This window comes from Leptinotarsa decemlineata, unplaced genomic scaffold, assembly GCF_025532065.1.
Source record: "Leptinotarsa decemlineata unplaced genomic scaffold, Ldec_3_MD MMD2_P_RNA_scaffold_14, whole genome shotgun sequence".
NCBI lineage: Eukaryota > Metazoa > Arthropoda > Insecta > Coleoptera > Chrysomelidae > Leptinotarsa > Leptinotarsa decemlineata.
In genome coordinates, this window is record NW_027412528.1 from 1,100,413 (window position 1) to 1,116,001 (window position 15,589).

General features: G+C 34.1%; 1 protein-coding gene across 28 annotated transcripts in view; it reads right to left on the reverse strand.

Moving 5' to 3' along the window:
* Window positions 1-15,589, reverse strand: part of mbl (splicing regulator muscleblind) — a 684,538-nt gene that overhangs the window by 47,527 nt on the left and 621,422 nt on the right. Inside the window, exon 1 of one of the 28 annotated variants that reach the window (XM_074176529.1) lies at window positions 13,388-13,554. The exons of the other annotated variants lie outside the window; for them this stretch is intronic. The gene's annotated coding sequence lies outside the window, so the exon portion shown is untranslated. Of the gene's footprint in view, window positions 1-13,387; window positions 13,555-15,589 lie in introns of those variants that run through there. 28 annotated transcript variants of the gene reach the window in all.

The following is a 15,589-nucleotide window of genomic DNA, read 5'->3' on the forward strand; positions in this document are numbered from 1 at the left end:
ACTTAGACTTGAACCGATGACAGGCAGAAACTCCGAAACAAGTTTCAAGTTGGACTATTCGTTTAATTAGGTTTCTCAGTATTCAATTACAAGAAAGTAATCAAAGATGAGGTGCCATGTACTTCGGATCTTTCTTTCTAATATTAATTTTAGAAGTTGAATTCATGTAGAGTTTGCTTCGTTCAATTGCAGATTGATGAATCTGGTTCCGTAGACAGTTTACAGAGAGAATATGTGACTCCTAATTCGGTCAGTGACATATTTGGTGGAAAGAGTGATATTACGGAGTTTTGACAAAATGGTTAAGGCTTTCGCGGCCGAGGTTTTCAGTGTCACTATTTTTCTGGTTTGCAGGCCGTCGATTTCTGGAACTTCTTTCTGACGTTTCGCTGGCACAAGTGGCTAGATCTTTAAAAAATAGTTATTTGTATTATCACTTCTCCTTATGAATCATTTCCTTCCGAATCAGTTACGTGAGGTGTCACAAGACATGAATAAACATTTCTGAACGTTCATTAATTTTTCCTAGGATATTTAAAAAAATATATTTCAAGTTTTAATGTATCACTTCAAGTAACATTTTATTTTATAATGTATGTAGAATGACGAAATGTATATAAAAAGAAAAATATAAAGGAAATGTGTACAGGCTTTCGAATTTGCAGAATCTTCCATTTATCACTTCATATCCAATTTATGAAAGAAACTATTCAATGTTAAAATAGACATTGAATGTGGATAAACTTACTGAAGATTGCAACGATCGTTAGAGAAATATTATTTTCTTTTGTTACACCCAGTAATTTCAAAACTACTAGTTGAATAAAATAGTACCTGAAAAAATGAGTATGCCGAATAACATATTGACTCACCAACTCTAACTCAAATGTACATCAAATATGCAAGATAAACTTTCTAGAATAACAGGTCGAAATATGCTGTCAAATTCACGTTACGGCGCATATATCATGGAGAAAACATCACCCTCAATAAAAATTCCAATGAAAAATCCAATTTAATCCCGGTAAATTTATTTCTGAGTCTTGTGACACATAGTTTCGCAAACGCGTTCGCTGTGTATGATGTATGAGCCTCACATCAATCCTGTTTCTCACTTCCCCAACGACCCAAAACACCCCAAGTCCCCACGAGAACTTATTTTACTCACTTTAAGAAGACCCTCTCTTGATGGATCGGGTAGCAAAATATCACAGGTGAAATACATAGGGTTTTATCATTTTAAGCAGAGTGAGTATTGCGTAGTGACAGTCCGTGGCTTTTCAGCTCAGTATTGATTGCATTAATACTAACATAATTTATTTGAGAAATGTCTCTTATACGAGGAAAGAAAAGAAAAAATAAATCAGTCACATTTCAAAACTGAGCTCGAACATTATTTAAAAATCTGTGAATTTGAAGTTGCAAAAAATAACTTCTTGGGGTATATTTCCAATACTTACTGTTATGTCCAAAATAAGGAGGGAGAGCATGGAAGAACTGGAAACTGTCAGTGATACAAAGTTGCTCGGAAACTCGGTTGAAATTGGAAAAAATTTAAAAAATCCGATTAGTTCCGATTTTTTGAATAACGAAATTCGCCAGGTAGTAACGTCTACATCCATCAATTTATTAAAATACATAAATTTACCACTAGGTACTGTACAGCTGTACAGGATGGCTCTTGCTGATTCTTATACGTTTCGTTTCAGGGAAACCGTCATCAATTTTACTTTTTCACAATGCCCGAAAAAAAATTATCCAATATAATTTAGCCTTTATGCTGACAACTTCAGTGACATATCACACCTGATCGAAATTTATTTAATATTGAAACGTCATTCAAATAAGCTCTAACATGGGCAACATAACCGTTCAGGAGTTGTCAATGAATGAAGCTATTTGTACTGCAGTTTTAGGACACGTTGGACTAATGGAAAATTCGCAATCTCTTACTAAGTTATCTCGAGAATCAGGAATCAGTCGTACAAATGTTTTCAGGATCCTTCATGAGTACAAATTTCATCCACATAAGATTAGACTAGTTCATGAATTGAACGAAGATGATTTCGATAGACGTATCGAGTTTTGTGAAAGTCTCACTGAACGGATCAACTTGCATCAGAATTTCTTGTATAAAATTTGTTTTTCGGATGAACGTACGTTTAGTTTGAATGGAGAGGTGGATCGGCAAAATTTTTGATATTGGAGTGATACGAATCCTTATTTATACCGTCAAGTTTATACCCAACTATATCAAAAACTGAATGTTTGGCCAGGAATTTCAGGTGACCACATCATAGGACCTTTTTTATCGATATTAATTTGACTAGTGATAAATATTTGGATATGTTAGAGAATCGAATAATACCGTGCATCAATAGGGCAACTGAGGAGGATATAAATTAATTCAAAAATGAAATAGTTTTTTAGCAGAATGGTGCACCTCCTCATTATGCAGCTCCAGTGCGACAATTTTTGGATGATCATTTTTCTGGTCGTTGGATTGGCAGAAGAGGTCCTACAGAATGGCCACCAAGGTCTCCGGATCTCACTTTTGTAGATTTCTTTCTATGGGGTCACTTGAAGTCTAAAGTTTATGAGATAAAATCAACAACATTAGGAGATTTGAGAGAGAATATCATGATGCATTGCAGAGAAATAACTCCCGAAATTCTCAACCATTTGAGGTCGGCAATGGAAGCTCGTCTGTACCTTTGTATGGAATTTGGTAGAAACGTTTTTTTCTTCTCATTGTCCAGTCATCAGATTTTGATTCAAGAATTAATAAAAAATCTTTTTTTCTGATTTATTGCTTCCATATTTGTCTCTAGAACGAAATTAAAAAATGTTGACATGCTCTGAGGATGCGATAGGGGAAGTAACATCAAATGTGAATATGTCAAAATAATGTGTCCCCCTGTAAACTATTATTGACGTGTTTTTTTATTTTTCCTGAAAATCATTGTAATGTAATTTGTCATCCTTAAAAAAGGCTTCCCAGGGCGCTCTGGGACACCCAAGCTTTGACATCGATCCCCGACCGAGATTCGTCCTCTATACTTTTCTGCAGTAAAGAAACTTTATGGTTCAACCTAGTACCACTGATGAGAACCATGAGAATGTATTGTTTTTGAGCTCTGGTATCAACTGATTGGAACTTTATATTAATGAGGAACATACATTAATCATTGATTCGAGAACCATAAAATTACCGGTTATACATAATTTTTGTCGAGTTCAAGTTGTAATATTATCAGCTCAGAAGAATAGATCAAAGCAATTCAAAAACAATTTTTTTGTTTTGCAGCTATGCAGCTATGATAGTAGTAACTTCTGTGTATGATCTAGATATCTTCATAAAGAGTTTCTATTTTAATTACTTTCTTTCTTCCTTTTTTGGAGTTTTCCACAGTTTTTGTTTGATAATGGGGAAACCCCAAAGGTTTTTACAAATAGGAATCTGATTATGGTTTCAATAACCATGCCATGATTTCCCTGAACAAAGCAAATGGTTAACAAAAACAATAATTGTAGGTAGGTACTATCGATAGTTCCGAAGACAAGGCATACTTTTGACATGAATGAAAAAAGTTTTACTCTAGATATGTTTGTACTGTTCGGGTGATGAATTGAGTGATAAATTGAGAAGGCTGCAATTTCATCATTATCCAGTATTTAATAGATTGAAATTGTTAAATATCGCAGAAAAAAGCATATATTATGTATTTTATATATTATAAAACTTCCTTTTCTATTAAAAGATAATTTTTCATTGTCCATAAACCAAAAAAACAGGAGTATTGCTATAAACTAGCACCTGAAATTGAACATGAATCACTATTTTATTCCAAATAGATTAGAAACTATCTGTTGGAGTTTGAAAAAGACGTCCCTTGGAACTCTCATGAAAATTCTCATTGGGTCCCATTTCAAAGGCAATCATTACTTTCATTTCGACTCACTTTGAACTTTCTTAATATCATCACACGAAATGTGTGCTTAGCCGAAACTTCCCGAGAGTTAACTTGAGCATCATTTGTCAGTCTGTGCAACATAAATCCGATACATGTTTCCAGGATCCCTGGAGGATAGAATACCCTTGGCACGAAAAGATGACAGCTAATGCCTTCCGCATAGAGAAAATTCTGACTCCGTAAGGTCTAAAGTCCCAAAAACCGATAACTTTTCAAACGATTTGGCTGGTGCAGCTTCAGCCCGCAAAATAAGAAATGATGTAGAATACGAGACTGGACAGGCAGCGAACGAGATGCCGATGATAGCTTTTGAAAGTTTTGTTAGCGGGTGAAAGCGCATTAGACCACGCCATTTTGGTTTCGTTGTTATGGAAAGGATGGAATGAGTTCGGAGAAAAGTGGTTGGGAAGGAAATTTTAACAAGTTTTGTGTACGCGTTGAAGTTCAGAAATGGGAGATACGAGTTTAGTTAAGCTGATAGCAATATTCCGAGTTTGTTGTTAGAATTCACTATTTCAAAGTATGAAATAACGAATGTTGTTAGTGGCAGTCCAACAAGGCTAGAAAATTTATAGGATTTATTTATCTTAAAAACAACATGTTCATATAAAAATGTATGACATGTTTGTGAAGTCAGTAAAAAGAATTATGTTTCTATTCACCCAACATTCTAGAAGTTCTTGCAGATAGTTTTTCTTTGAATACATTGATACAAAACATAAAGGACCTAACGACCTGTTTGTACGTCCACAAAAACATTATCAGGTTTATCTGGCCACCAAAACACATAAGAGTTAACGATATTTTCGATGAAACAGCATGTCTTTAGTGAATGGTCATATGATACCAAACTTGCTCTCAAACTGAATATACCATAGGTAATAACAAAAAGATATCACGTACTCAGTGAAAAACTAAAAACTCACCAAAACCTAAATGTTACCTTTGAAATCCCTGAACATAATTTTCAGGAAGGAGCAGGTAGCATTGACACCTCTTAACAAAGTCATGTTATTAATTGGTACTCTAGAACCCATATGTACGACATGGAAATTCCAATCACTTTATCAAATTATGAATATACAAATATGGATACTTACTAGAACTGCCAAATATTCTGTGCTAAAATTATTAAAGAATCCCAATAACTACTGCAGTTGATGTTGCGTAACCAAAAGGGTAAAAATATACCTTTAAAACTGAAGCAGGTAACATTCGGAAGTTGTTTCATATAATATTAATGAACGACTGGATTTTGAAGTGACAAATCTTCATTATATATAATAAAAATAATAATAATATTTGATGCAAGAAGTAGTTGACTTGAGGTGGCCTCTTTGAAAAAGAATCTAACTGCTACAAAGTATCTGAAATGATTACTTATTATACGAATCCCAAAAATGTATCATATATTTCAAAGATGACTATCATGAAAGTGAAATAACTTGTTAATGTGTTTATTTTATTTGAAAAATGGACAATTAATATTTGTAAGTGTATTATAAGTCCAAAACATTCATCAGGTCCATACTCAATAGTTTTATACAATTCAAAATATGGCTCAACTATCGATTCTTGGGAGTTTCTGATTATTTAGATTTTATTTACGAGTTTCGGAAGACATGTCTGTCGAAAAAATTAAATAATTATGATTATTTTTGGTAAAGACCAATGTTATTAGAATGCTCATTGAGGTACATTTCCAGTATTCTTAAGCATATCTTATTTCCCCCATTTTGAAATAAAAAAGTACCTTTTTGTGCCTTTTTGCAGTGATGGAAACAAGGATGTCTTATTCAGTAGTAAATTTAAACTGTTTTGAAGTAATTTGATGTGACACAAATATATTCCAACATTACTAGAGTTTCTCCCAACACCAAACCGTTATTTTAACACCTCGACACGTGTTTCGATCACCAAGTGATCATCTTCAAGAGGAAGATCAATTAATTTGAGTTAAGACGCAGGTACCTATAGCAGGATAACATTGTATGTATATTTAGTTTGATCTTCCTCTTGAACATGATCAGCTGGTGATCGAAACACGTGTCGAGGTGTTAAAATAACGGTTTGGTGTTGGGAAAATTCTAGTAACATTTATTACTACACCAAAGGTTCCAAACAGTGCATCACAAGTATATTTCAACGTTCATTTGATCATAATTTTAGTTATACTCAGCTAATACCTGACGAAACTCCACAACACCAATAAAATTTACTGAAAATTTTCACTCAGGGAGTTAGGGATTACTGTTAGGTGGTTTGGTTTACTGCTCATGACAAACTCAAAGTGATTACAAATGAATTACCTCAAATAACTCCATAAATTGTTACTAAATAAAAACTATCCACTATATCCGTGTTAGGAATCACACGTTAAAAGGTAAGACCTCGTTAGTCCTTAGCTCGCACAAGTTTCTCAACTTTTGAGAGTTGTCGTCCGTATGGGGGCGATAGGTGATTAACGGAAAAACAGATTTAAACAGAGATATCACCTTTGGAAGTTTGGTATAGTAATTAGATAACTACAGAATTCATGGAAAATTCAAAACCAAATGAAATTATATCATATATTCCTCAGTGATTTAAAGTTTTGTGTTGATAATAATATCACCTTCATGTCTTGGATAGTTCACGAAACTTGGTCTCAAGATAATTTCTATATTTGCAGAATAGCAGGACTAGCACTTGTATGAATTGGTTACTACTATACAGATGATAATTGTAGATTTTTGTCAATTTCCGAAAATGGACGTGAAAGTTAATTATGAAATCTTGAGTTTCAGAAATATCTTACAAGCTTTTCCGAAAATCATGTCATATAATTGACGGTTGTCCGACAGGATAATCACAATAAGTTCACGATTTATGGCGAAATCGATTCGTGCGACCCTTTCAATTTGTCCTGGAATAATTAACTGCGTAATCCCTTTAAACGTACCGGAATATCAGTGTTTATTTTGTAATTCTATATGCTGATGGGCGAACACCGAAAATAGCCATATTTCAGTTGAGAGAGAAAGAGCGGGAGTGAGCTAATATTTGCTGCATATAAACTGAAACCGTGTTCGAGGTATATATACGCATCGGAAATCATGATCATCATGAAAAATACGAAAATTACCAAAGCCGAGAAAAATTCCATGTCGTAAGAGAAATTTTGTGACAGCATGTCGGAGCAATGTTCGTGAATTCAATAAAAAAAATTGCAAATACCAATTGCACGATTGAAAATAGGATATGTAAATACAGTGGATATTAATATTCTCTTCGTGTTACAAACCACTGCAATGAATAATTTCTGAATATTGGGGATGTAAACAAAATGAAATGGATAATGTCAACCAATAATATGAATAATCTCCTTAATCTGAAAATAAATGAACTCGAAGAATCTCTCATGACCTTCGATACTACCGATAACTTAGGCTTTATCCAAACCTGCCTTCCTTTGGTTTTCGGACATTTCTAGGGCATCGCCGACTTCAAATTTATTTAGGTTCTTTAACGTAAAGGATGATCATTTTTTGTGTGATACATCGACCTCTGACTCAAGAAGAGCCATCGATAGTATTCCGTGAAAAATAGGGATTTTGGTCACATGAAAAATCTAAACCTATCTAAGGAAACCGACCACTTCATGAAGATATCAATCTTTGAAGCTCTCAGTTTTTTTTAGAAAACCTCTGATCCCTTTTGGGCACCCTTTCTATTATGCCATGGCATATTCAGCGACGTTGAATTATCAAAAAATATAATCCAAACTCGAACATTGTATTATGATTTCAGCGATAAAAACTGATGATGTGTTCGTTGCGATGATACGAGATTTTGATATACGAAAAAAATGTCTCAGCTTCGTATCTATTGTATTATTCAATATGGATGGTGAATAACCCCTCTCATGAAATAAAGTTTTGAATGATCTTGACATTCTTCCGGTTAAGTAGTTGTTCACATTCGGAAACGACGAATCGATTCGACTTTTATTACTGACATCAGGCATGCGGGCTGGCGCTATTAGTATTCGACTTAGGGTTGTTATTAGTATTCGACTTGGGGTTGGCTTTGAGAAGGGTCAATGTGTTCTGAAAGATGTGTTATACGATTTATATGGTCTATTTTATTCCTATAGTAACACAGGCAATAGCATTTTACATCAATACCTGTACCCAATAATTTTCAATGGAACATTTCCATAAAGCCACTACAAAAATATATTTCAAAGTCAAAAACATTATATGGAATGAAATTGGCTTTGTTGTTGTTTATCTGACGACTTAACGACATTGTAATAGATAAGATGCCAGCAAAATGTCTAGTTTTTTATATAATTATGAAAACAAGTTCCTAATTGAAACCTATTTCTTGGAAAATTCCGTCTCTAGCCGTCCTGCTGTTTCACATTGTTTTTAATTTTAATTATTTCTGAAGGGTATTATGCAAAAAAAAACTTCCGCTATTTATTTCATTAAAAACGTATTTTGGCCCTACTCTGTCTTGAGATCATTTAAAATGATTATTCAGTTTCAAATGTTTGAAGACATTGAGTTACAAGTCAATTATGAAGATTTCATCGGAGAAGGAAATCATCTAAGATCGTTGATACTACCATTTTGGGATCAGTCGAGGACTTTCAAAACCAAATATGATTATATCCGAGATATCCCTCACAAATGAATCTTGTTTTGGAATATTCCCCATATAAATCATAGTTAAAGAATAGTAGATATTCTTCTCAAGAGAAATGGTAATTACCCGCTCAAATGATTGACAAATATTCTCAGGAGTAATGACCGCATTTCACAATCGTTAAATACCATACTATTTTTGAAATATAATTATTTTGAAACACATCATTTTAATTTCATAAATGTCGAATATCTACTGAATTTCTTTAAGATACTTTAAGAAAAAATTGAATCTAATAAAATAATTGATTTATGTGAATTCCATCAAGTAAGTTTTCACTACAAAACGTTTTTCCAAATAATTTTATTTAATAAACTGATGGATATAGCCATTACTAAGTAGTAGGAAATCAACATTAAAAATGAGAAATGAAATTACCACTTTTATTTGTAAATAACGTTACCACAGTTTCCAGATATAATCCAGTCTCCATCATAGTCGTAGCAAGAAAATAGTTGTTTCTCGGTAGGCATTTATCAGGGAGAAACGTTTCGAAATTTCATTACAAAAAATTCATTTTCATGTCATGATTATCTATTCACGCCCAACATTCTTGACTGATGTTAACTATTACTGCAGCACAATAGGCACAATGCCAGATAAAATAATTTACCTAATCAAGTAGGTGTTCAAACAACGATCTGACATTGTTATGTAAGTCAGTATGGCTAAAGTTTGAAGAGGAGTTGATGAATTTCCAGTCAGTTTCCTGCCGATCCAGTATATTGTCTGAAACTGTTCATAATTTCCTGAATGGGCAAACTCTGGCATTAAAGGTGATCGTTGTCGATCCGGGCAGTATTGCAACATAGGTTTGTGTTTATCAATACATTATGGGAGTTTGCACCGAATGGCGCTATTCTTGCAAAGTTAGTCGAGCTGATTCGGTTATATTGCATCGATTTTCCATGTATATTTACTCTCTGGCATATGGCAGATGGAGGATATTCGCCGTACGAACTGAATTATTTCGTTGAAACGTTATTGATTGAAGGACAGACACCAAGTTCGAGCATAAATTTCGTATTGAATTGAAGTAAAATGTTCTCAATTTCATTTCCATTGCCAAAATCATGTACGTTTCTGAAATGAATAATAAATAATAACAAATTGGTACTTCTATAGATTTTACTTAGTAGTATCTATTGTCACAATAAATAGTACCTACCCTACTAGAAAGAATCATATAAAAATTGATGAAGGTGATTGACAATGTTTCATGAGGAATTTCACTAATTCGGACTTCCATTGTCTACTATATGAAATGATTTGAAATCCCTGAAACAACTAAAAAAGAATAATTAAAAATGAATAGCTGAAAATAACAATTATATTAAGCAAAAAAAAAACCTGAAATGATAAAATAGTAAAATAGAACAATTGAACAAAAATAAATAAAAATAAAGAGATGAAAAAAGAAAATAAAAATAAAAAGTTGAGAGATTCCAAGTCACGTTAGTTCACGACGTTTCGATTGATAGTATCTACAATCGTCTTCGGGTGATGACTGGACTGATTCCTCAAAGAGATGATTATTTATAGGTCGTTCGAGTACTTTCACTTATTCCCGCTTTCCATTTTCCGCTTCACTGGTTACGTGGGAGATGACCGTTTGGCGGGATTTGGCCATTTTTCGCTTGATGATGGGTTTCCATATGTTGCGTATTTCTACGCTGGCTTGGCTGAATACGTTGTTGGACAACATGTAAGCGGCTTTCTTGAATTTTCTCTTAAACCAATGTTCCTCTCTGTGCAAGATCTCAACTTGGGACCACTCGATGTTGTGTTGATGAGTCCAAACATGGTCTGCTATCCCTGATTTGCTGGTTTCCCCTCGCTGTGTGTGTTTTTTGTGCTCGGCAATGCGAACATTCAATGGCCTCTTAGTTTCACCAATATCGAATTTTCCGCACTCACAGGGTATCCGGTGAGGCTGCTACGGATAGTATTACCGGATCTGAAGCAGGTTCTGATGTTGTACTTGGAACCAATTCTTCTTATCCTCTCCGATAATCCTCTGATGTAGGGAAGTGCAAGCACTGGTTGTGACGGTTTCTCTTCCTTGCGAGGCTTCTGCTGTCTTTTAGCCATTTAGCTGAAAGGCTAAAATACCCTGTGAGTGCGGAAAATTCTATATTGGTGAAACTGAGAGGCCATTGAATGTTCGCATTGCCGAACACAAGAAACACACACAGCGAGGGGAAACCAGCAAATCAGAAATAGCAGACCATGTTTGGACTCATCAACACAACATCGAGTGGTCCCAAGCTGAGATCTTGCACAGAGAGGAACATTGGTTTAGGAGAAAATTCAAGGAAGCCGCTTACATGTTGTCCAACAACGTATTCAGCCAAGCCAGCGTAGAAATACGCAACATATGGAAACCCATCATCAAGCGAAAAATGGCCAATTCCCGCCAAACGGTCATCTCCCATGGAACCAGTGAAGCGGAAAATGGAAAGCGGGAATAAGTGAAAGTACTCGAATGACCTATAAATAGTCATCTCTCGGAGGAATCAGTCCAGTCATCACCCGAAGACGATTGTAGATACTAACAATCGAAACGTCGTGAACTACTTATTCATCAAACTCAAACACCTGTTCATGCAGCTGCAGTTTCGTGAGAAGGTATCATCTTTCCCTCCAACCGATTTCCTGGAGTCTTTGAAGTCCACTAGATACTCGTTAGGACAACAAGAGGATTGTTCCGAATTCTTGGGGTTCTTGTTGAATACTCTTCGTGAGCAAAACAATAGCAAAATCAATACTCCTGACCGCTCTGGACCGAATGATTCCGTACAACCCATCTCCTCTTGTGTTTGTGAATCTTTTGCTGGAAAAATCCTCACTTGTTTACTTTGTGGTAAATGTTCAAGAAGTACCGAAAACTTATGTGAATTTCTGGAACTTCATCTAGCTTTTCCTTATACGACTAATAACCAGTCCGTGCAAAGCTTATTGTTAAATTATCTGAAAATGGAATTTTCAACAGGTGATGATCGACTGTACTGTCAAACATTCGCCAAACTAACTGACTGTTATAAGGAAACAAGTATAGCTGAGGCTCCAGTCAATCTAATAATGACACTGATGATTTTCAAACAAGACTCAATCTCTAACGGAAGCAAGAAACTCTTTGGAAGGTTCGAAATAGATGAAAATTTCAACCACTATTATAATATTCATGCACATTATTCACTGTGGTTCTGGCATTGAATTTGGTCATTATTACGCCTTGGTCAAAGAATAAACAGACTGGTTTAAGTTTGACGATAGTCGTGTCACGAAGTGTTCTGGCGATGCATTGAATTTATTGGAGCCTCTGGAGACACCCTTCATTTTGTTTTATAATAGAGAGGACATTGTTAGATCAGGATCTTCAGATGATGTGGTGCTGCAGGTTTTTCCGGGTTTTCCTGCAGCTGAAAAAGCAAATGCGCCACTGGAATCAATGAAGTCGCCCCGGAGCGCCAATTAATTTTTAATTTTCATTGTTGTTTTTGTTTTATTTTTAACGTGACTTGGAATCTCTCAACTTTTTATTTTTAATTTCTTTTTTCATTTCTTTATTTTTATTTATTTTTGTTCAATTGTTCTATTTTACTTGTTTTTATCTCATTTATTATTTCATTTCAGGTTTTTTTTGCTTAATATAATTGTTATTTTCAGCTATTCATTTTGAATTCTTCTTTTTTAGTTGTTTCAGGGATTTCAAATCATCCGAATTAGTCCGAATTAGTGAAATAAAAATTGTTATTATACATACAGTGTGGAATAGTCAAGTGGAATAAATCGATTATTTCAAACATTGTGCATATTTATAAAAATACATCATTGTGCATATTTTTAAAAAACGTCATTTGTTTGGAAGCAGTGGATGTTTTGGATATGGTATCCAAATTGCTACCAGCGTTTAGTTCTAGATAATGTGAATTTAATCATTTCAATATTTAATTTTTTTTTGTTAAATTATGAAACAATAACATTTTGCAATAGGCAGTGAATAGACTTTTTAAATAATGTATCTAAAACTCCTATATATCATCTAAAAGTTAAGGGTTTGCTATCCTTATTCTCAAGGTGTTGAATTTAGAGATGCGTTTTTCAGTTCAATAAATACAAAGACCAAAAGAGGAAGGGTTTACTTACAAAAGGCCTGGTAGTTATACATTTCTGATTGTTGTCTTGGTTTCTTAGTAAGTAAAATGCACAATGCTCCCTTCGTTCGCGCCCGCTACCATAAAAAACGAAACTTTTTTCAGCCTTGCATCTTTAGGACAACAAAAACAAAATTTTGGGTAGAACCCCTTTCTTTAGCTGAAGTGCACCATAAATAAGATAAAGGCAAAAGTTTACAGATTATTCCAGAATATTTTCCTGGTGGTGTTGGGGGCCGAGAGAAAGGAATTGAGCATTTTGCATTTCAAATACTTATTAACACCATCCTAGACCTAGATAATATCGATAATTTAGAACTACTCGACTTTTTGTAAGCGAATCGAACGAACTACACAATCAGGATAAATTAATTTATTTCATTTGGCTGTTTCTCACGGTATAACATCTTGCTAATTGAGAAAAATAAATTATGTGTCAGTCCATTAACCTACAGTGTAGGGAGTTGAGACTGCCTTGAACGACTTATTCCTTTAAATGATTTGATTTATAGCCAGTCTACAAGTATGACCACTGACTATATGAGAAAGGTTTTCTTTCCTTACCTATACGTGAAATTGGGCAAATTTCGGATATGCGGTTGGTTACATCCTTCACAGGCAGATGGGGCGATGACAAACCCGTCGTTTGTTGTCCGCTTCAGCCTAGTTCGAGGAATGATACACCTGTCGAATATAATCCAACGCCCTTCGGGGTATTAGCCAGGGAAGTAGTTGTTTTCTGATAGGTGTCAGCCCATTTAAATGATTTGATTTATAGCTAGCCGTTAAGTATGCCCACTGAAGATATGTGAAGAATTATGAACATTATTATGCAGTCAATAAAATTCAAGAACGAATAAAATTATTGAAGTTTTAAAAAAAAAAAGAAAATGAATGGAAACAGATTTATTTCAAACGAATGTTTATTGGTTTTGATTGCATTACTTTCCTACTGATTTGAACATTCTGATCCTTCATTTTGAAGTTCAATTATTTACCTTTAACTCATTGTTGGTATAATAGAGGTGATACTGGTGCTTTGATTATTAGCTCAAATTACTACCAGATCTATTGAGTCAATTAAATTTAAATTGAGCCGAATGATCGAATCAGTAGTCTATGCACTCATCAAGAATATCAAAACATTGTTTCGTTGATGATATTACGAGAAATTTTTCTGTATATTTATTTTACAGATTACATGTGGAAGAAATTATTTGAACCTGTCATTATAATATTTAGAACGCAATAACAACTTCTTTTCATTTGAATCAATGTCATTTGGTCTTTTAACACTGAAAAACACATCTTTGAATTTAACTCGCAAAAATCTGACTGCTCGTTTGTCAAACTCAACAGTTTCGGTAATGCTGATGTAGCAAAGAAAAACTTTTTTGTTTTCCTTGGCCAGAAAACCTCATCAAGTAAAACATTCTAGCGAAAGAAATTAGGAAGTTAACCGCCAATTCCCGTTCTCGAGTTTAATATTCTTACGAATATCTTTCCTGATCCAAAACGTCTTAGGAGGGTTCAGTTTTATAGCCTAAGAGGATTAAAAAGTGGATCAATTACTTTTAATACGGAGTTTGAAGAGGAACGAACTCATTTCTGTAGGTGCAGGACGATTGTCAAACAATAACTGGAAATGAAAACAATGACTCTCAGAATCTAATTGGCATTTTATTGGCATCACGTTATATCTAACTGACATATTGAAGCTCAACAATTTATTATATTCATATTGATAATATAATTCGGAAAAAACTTACCAGTATTCTATCGATTTCATCGTCACATTATTTAAAAAATTTAATAGTACTGGCCGATACTTGATGAAAATCCATATTTAAAAAACTAATCAATAAAGCTTATTCTATGATTTTCACTATAAGGGTTTTACAAAAACCGCGACACGTCTTTCGCTATACAATAGCTTCTTCAAGCATAACTTGAAGCTTGAAGAAGCTATTGTATAGCGAAACACGTGTTGCGGTTTTTGTAAAAATCCTAGAATAAACTCTATTGATTAGTTTTTTTTATCAAAATTTAAAAATTTTCTTTCTTAAAATTCACATTTAAAAGTACTGATAATTAATCAGATCAGCATTTCAAGTGAAATTAATTCACGACATAAACACTGTCGAGATAACTAACGATGAAGGCGAAAAAGAAACACATCGTACAATCCCGTGAAAGCTATTCGAAAATTAAATTTTTCCCGGTGTAGACTTCTTGCTATATTTGATGATGCAATGAGTCGAGCATCCTCAATTAAAATGAACGTGATCCAAGTTTCGCAATTCGTTCTCCTACCTTGCTCCGCGTACATGCTGTCGTTTACAGGATATTAGATTAAGGACTTTTATTCATTCCCTTTTTCCGCTAGGATTTGTATAAGGACTACATTATTGAATTCCGAAGTTTTTAATGGATTTATTCTGTCTCACCGCAAAGGTTTATTAGGTTATCCAATGAAGCTTGCTAGGTTTGGATGGATTGATTAATTTTTGTTAGAAGATTGATCCAATTATGTTCTGTTGATTTTTTTATAGCAGAACTTATCTGTTTCCCAGAAATGAATGCATCACTTATTATAGTATGTAAGTAGTCATAGTATAGTAGTTATAGAATAAGTAGTTGTTGGTCTGAGACAAAATTACTCAATTGAAGAATCATTTACACAACACTCGACTGGATAAAGTTTTCTTTCAAAAATATAATCAAATTTTTAGATGCTGGCTCAACAACTACAAATAAGTTATAAGA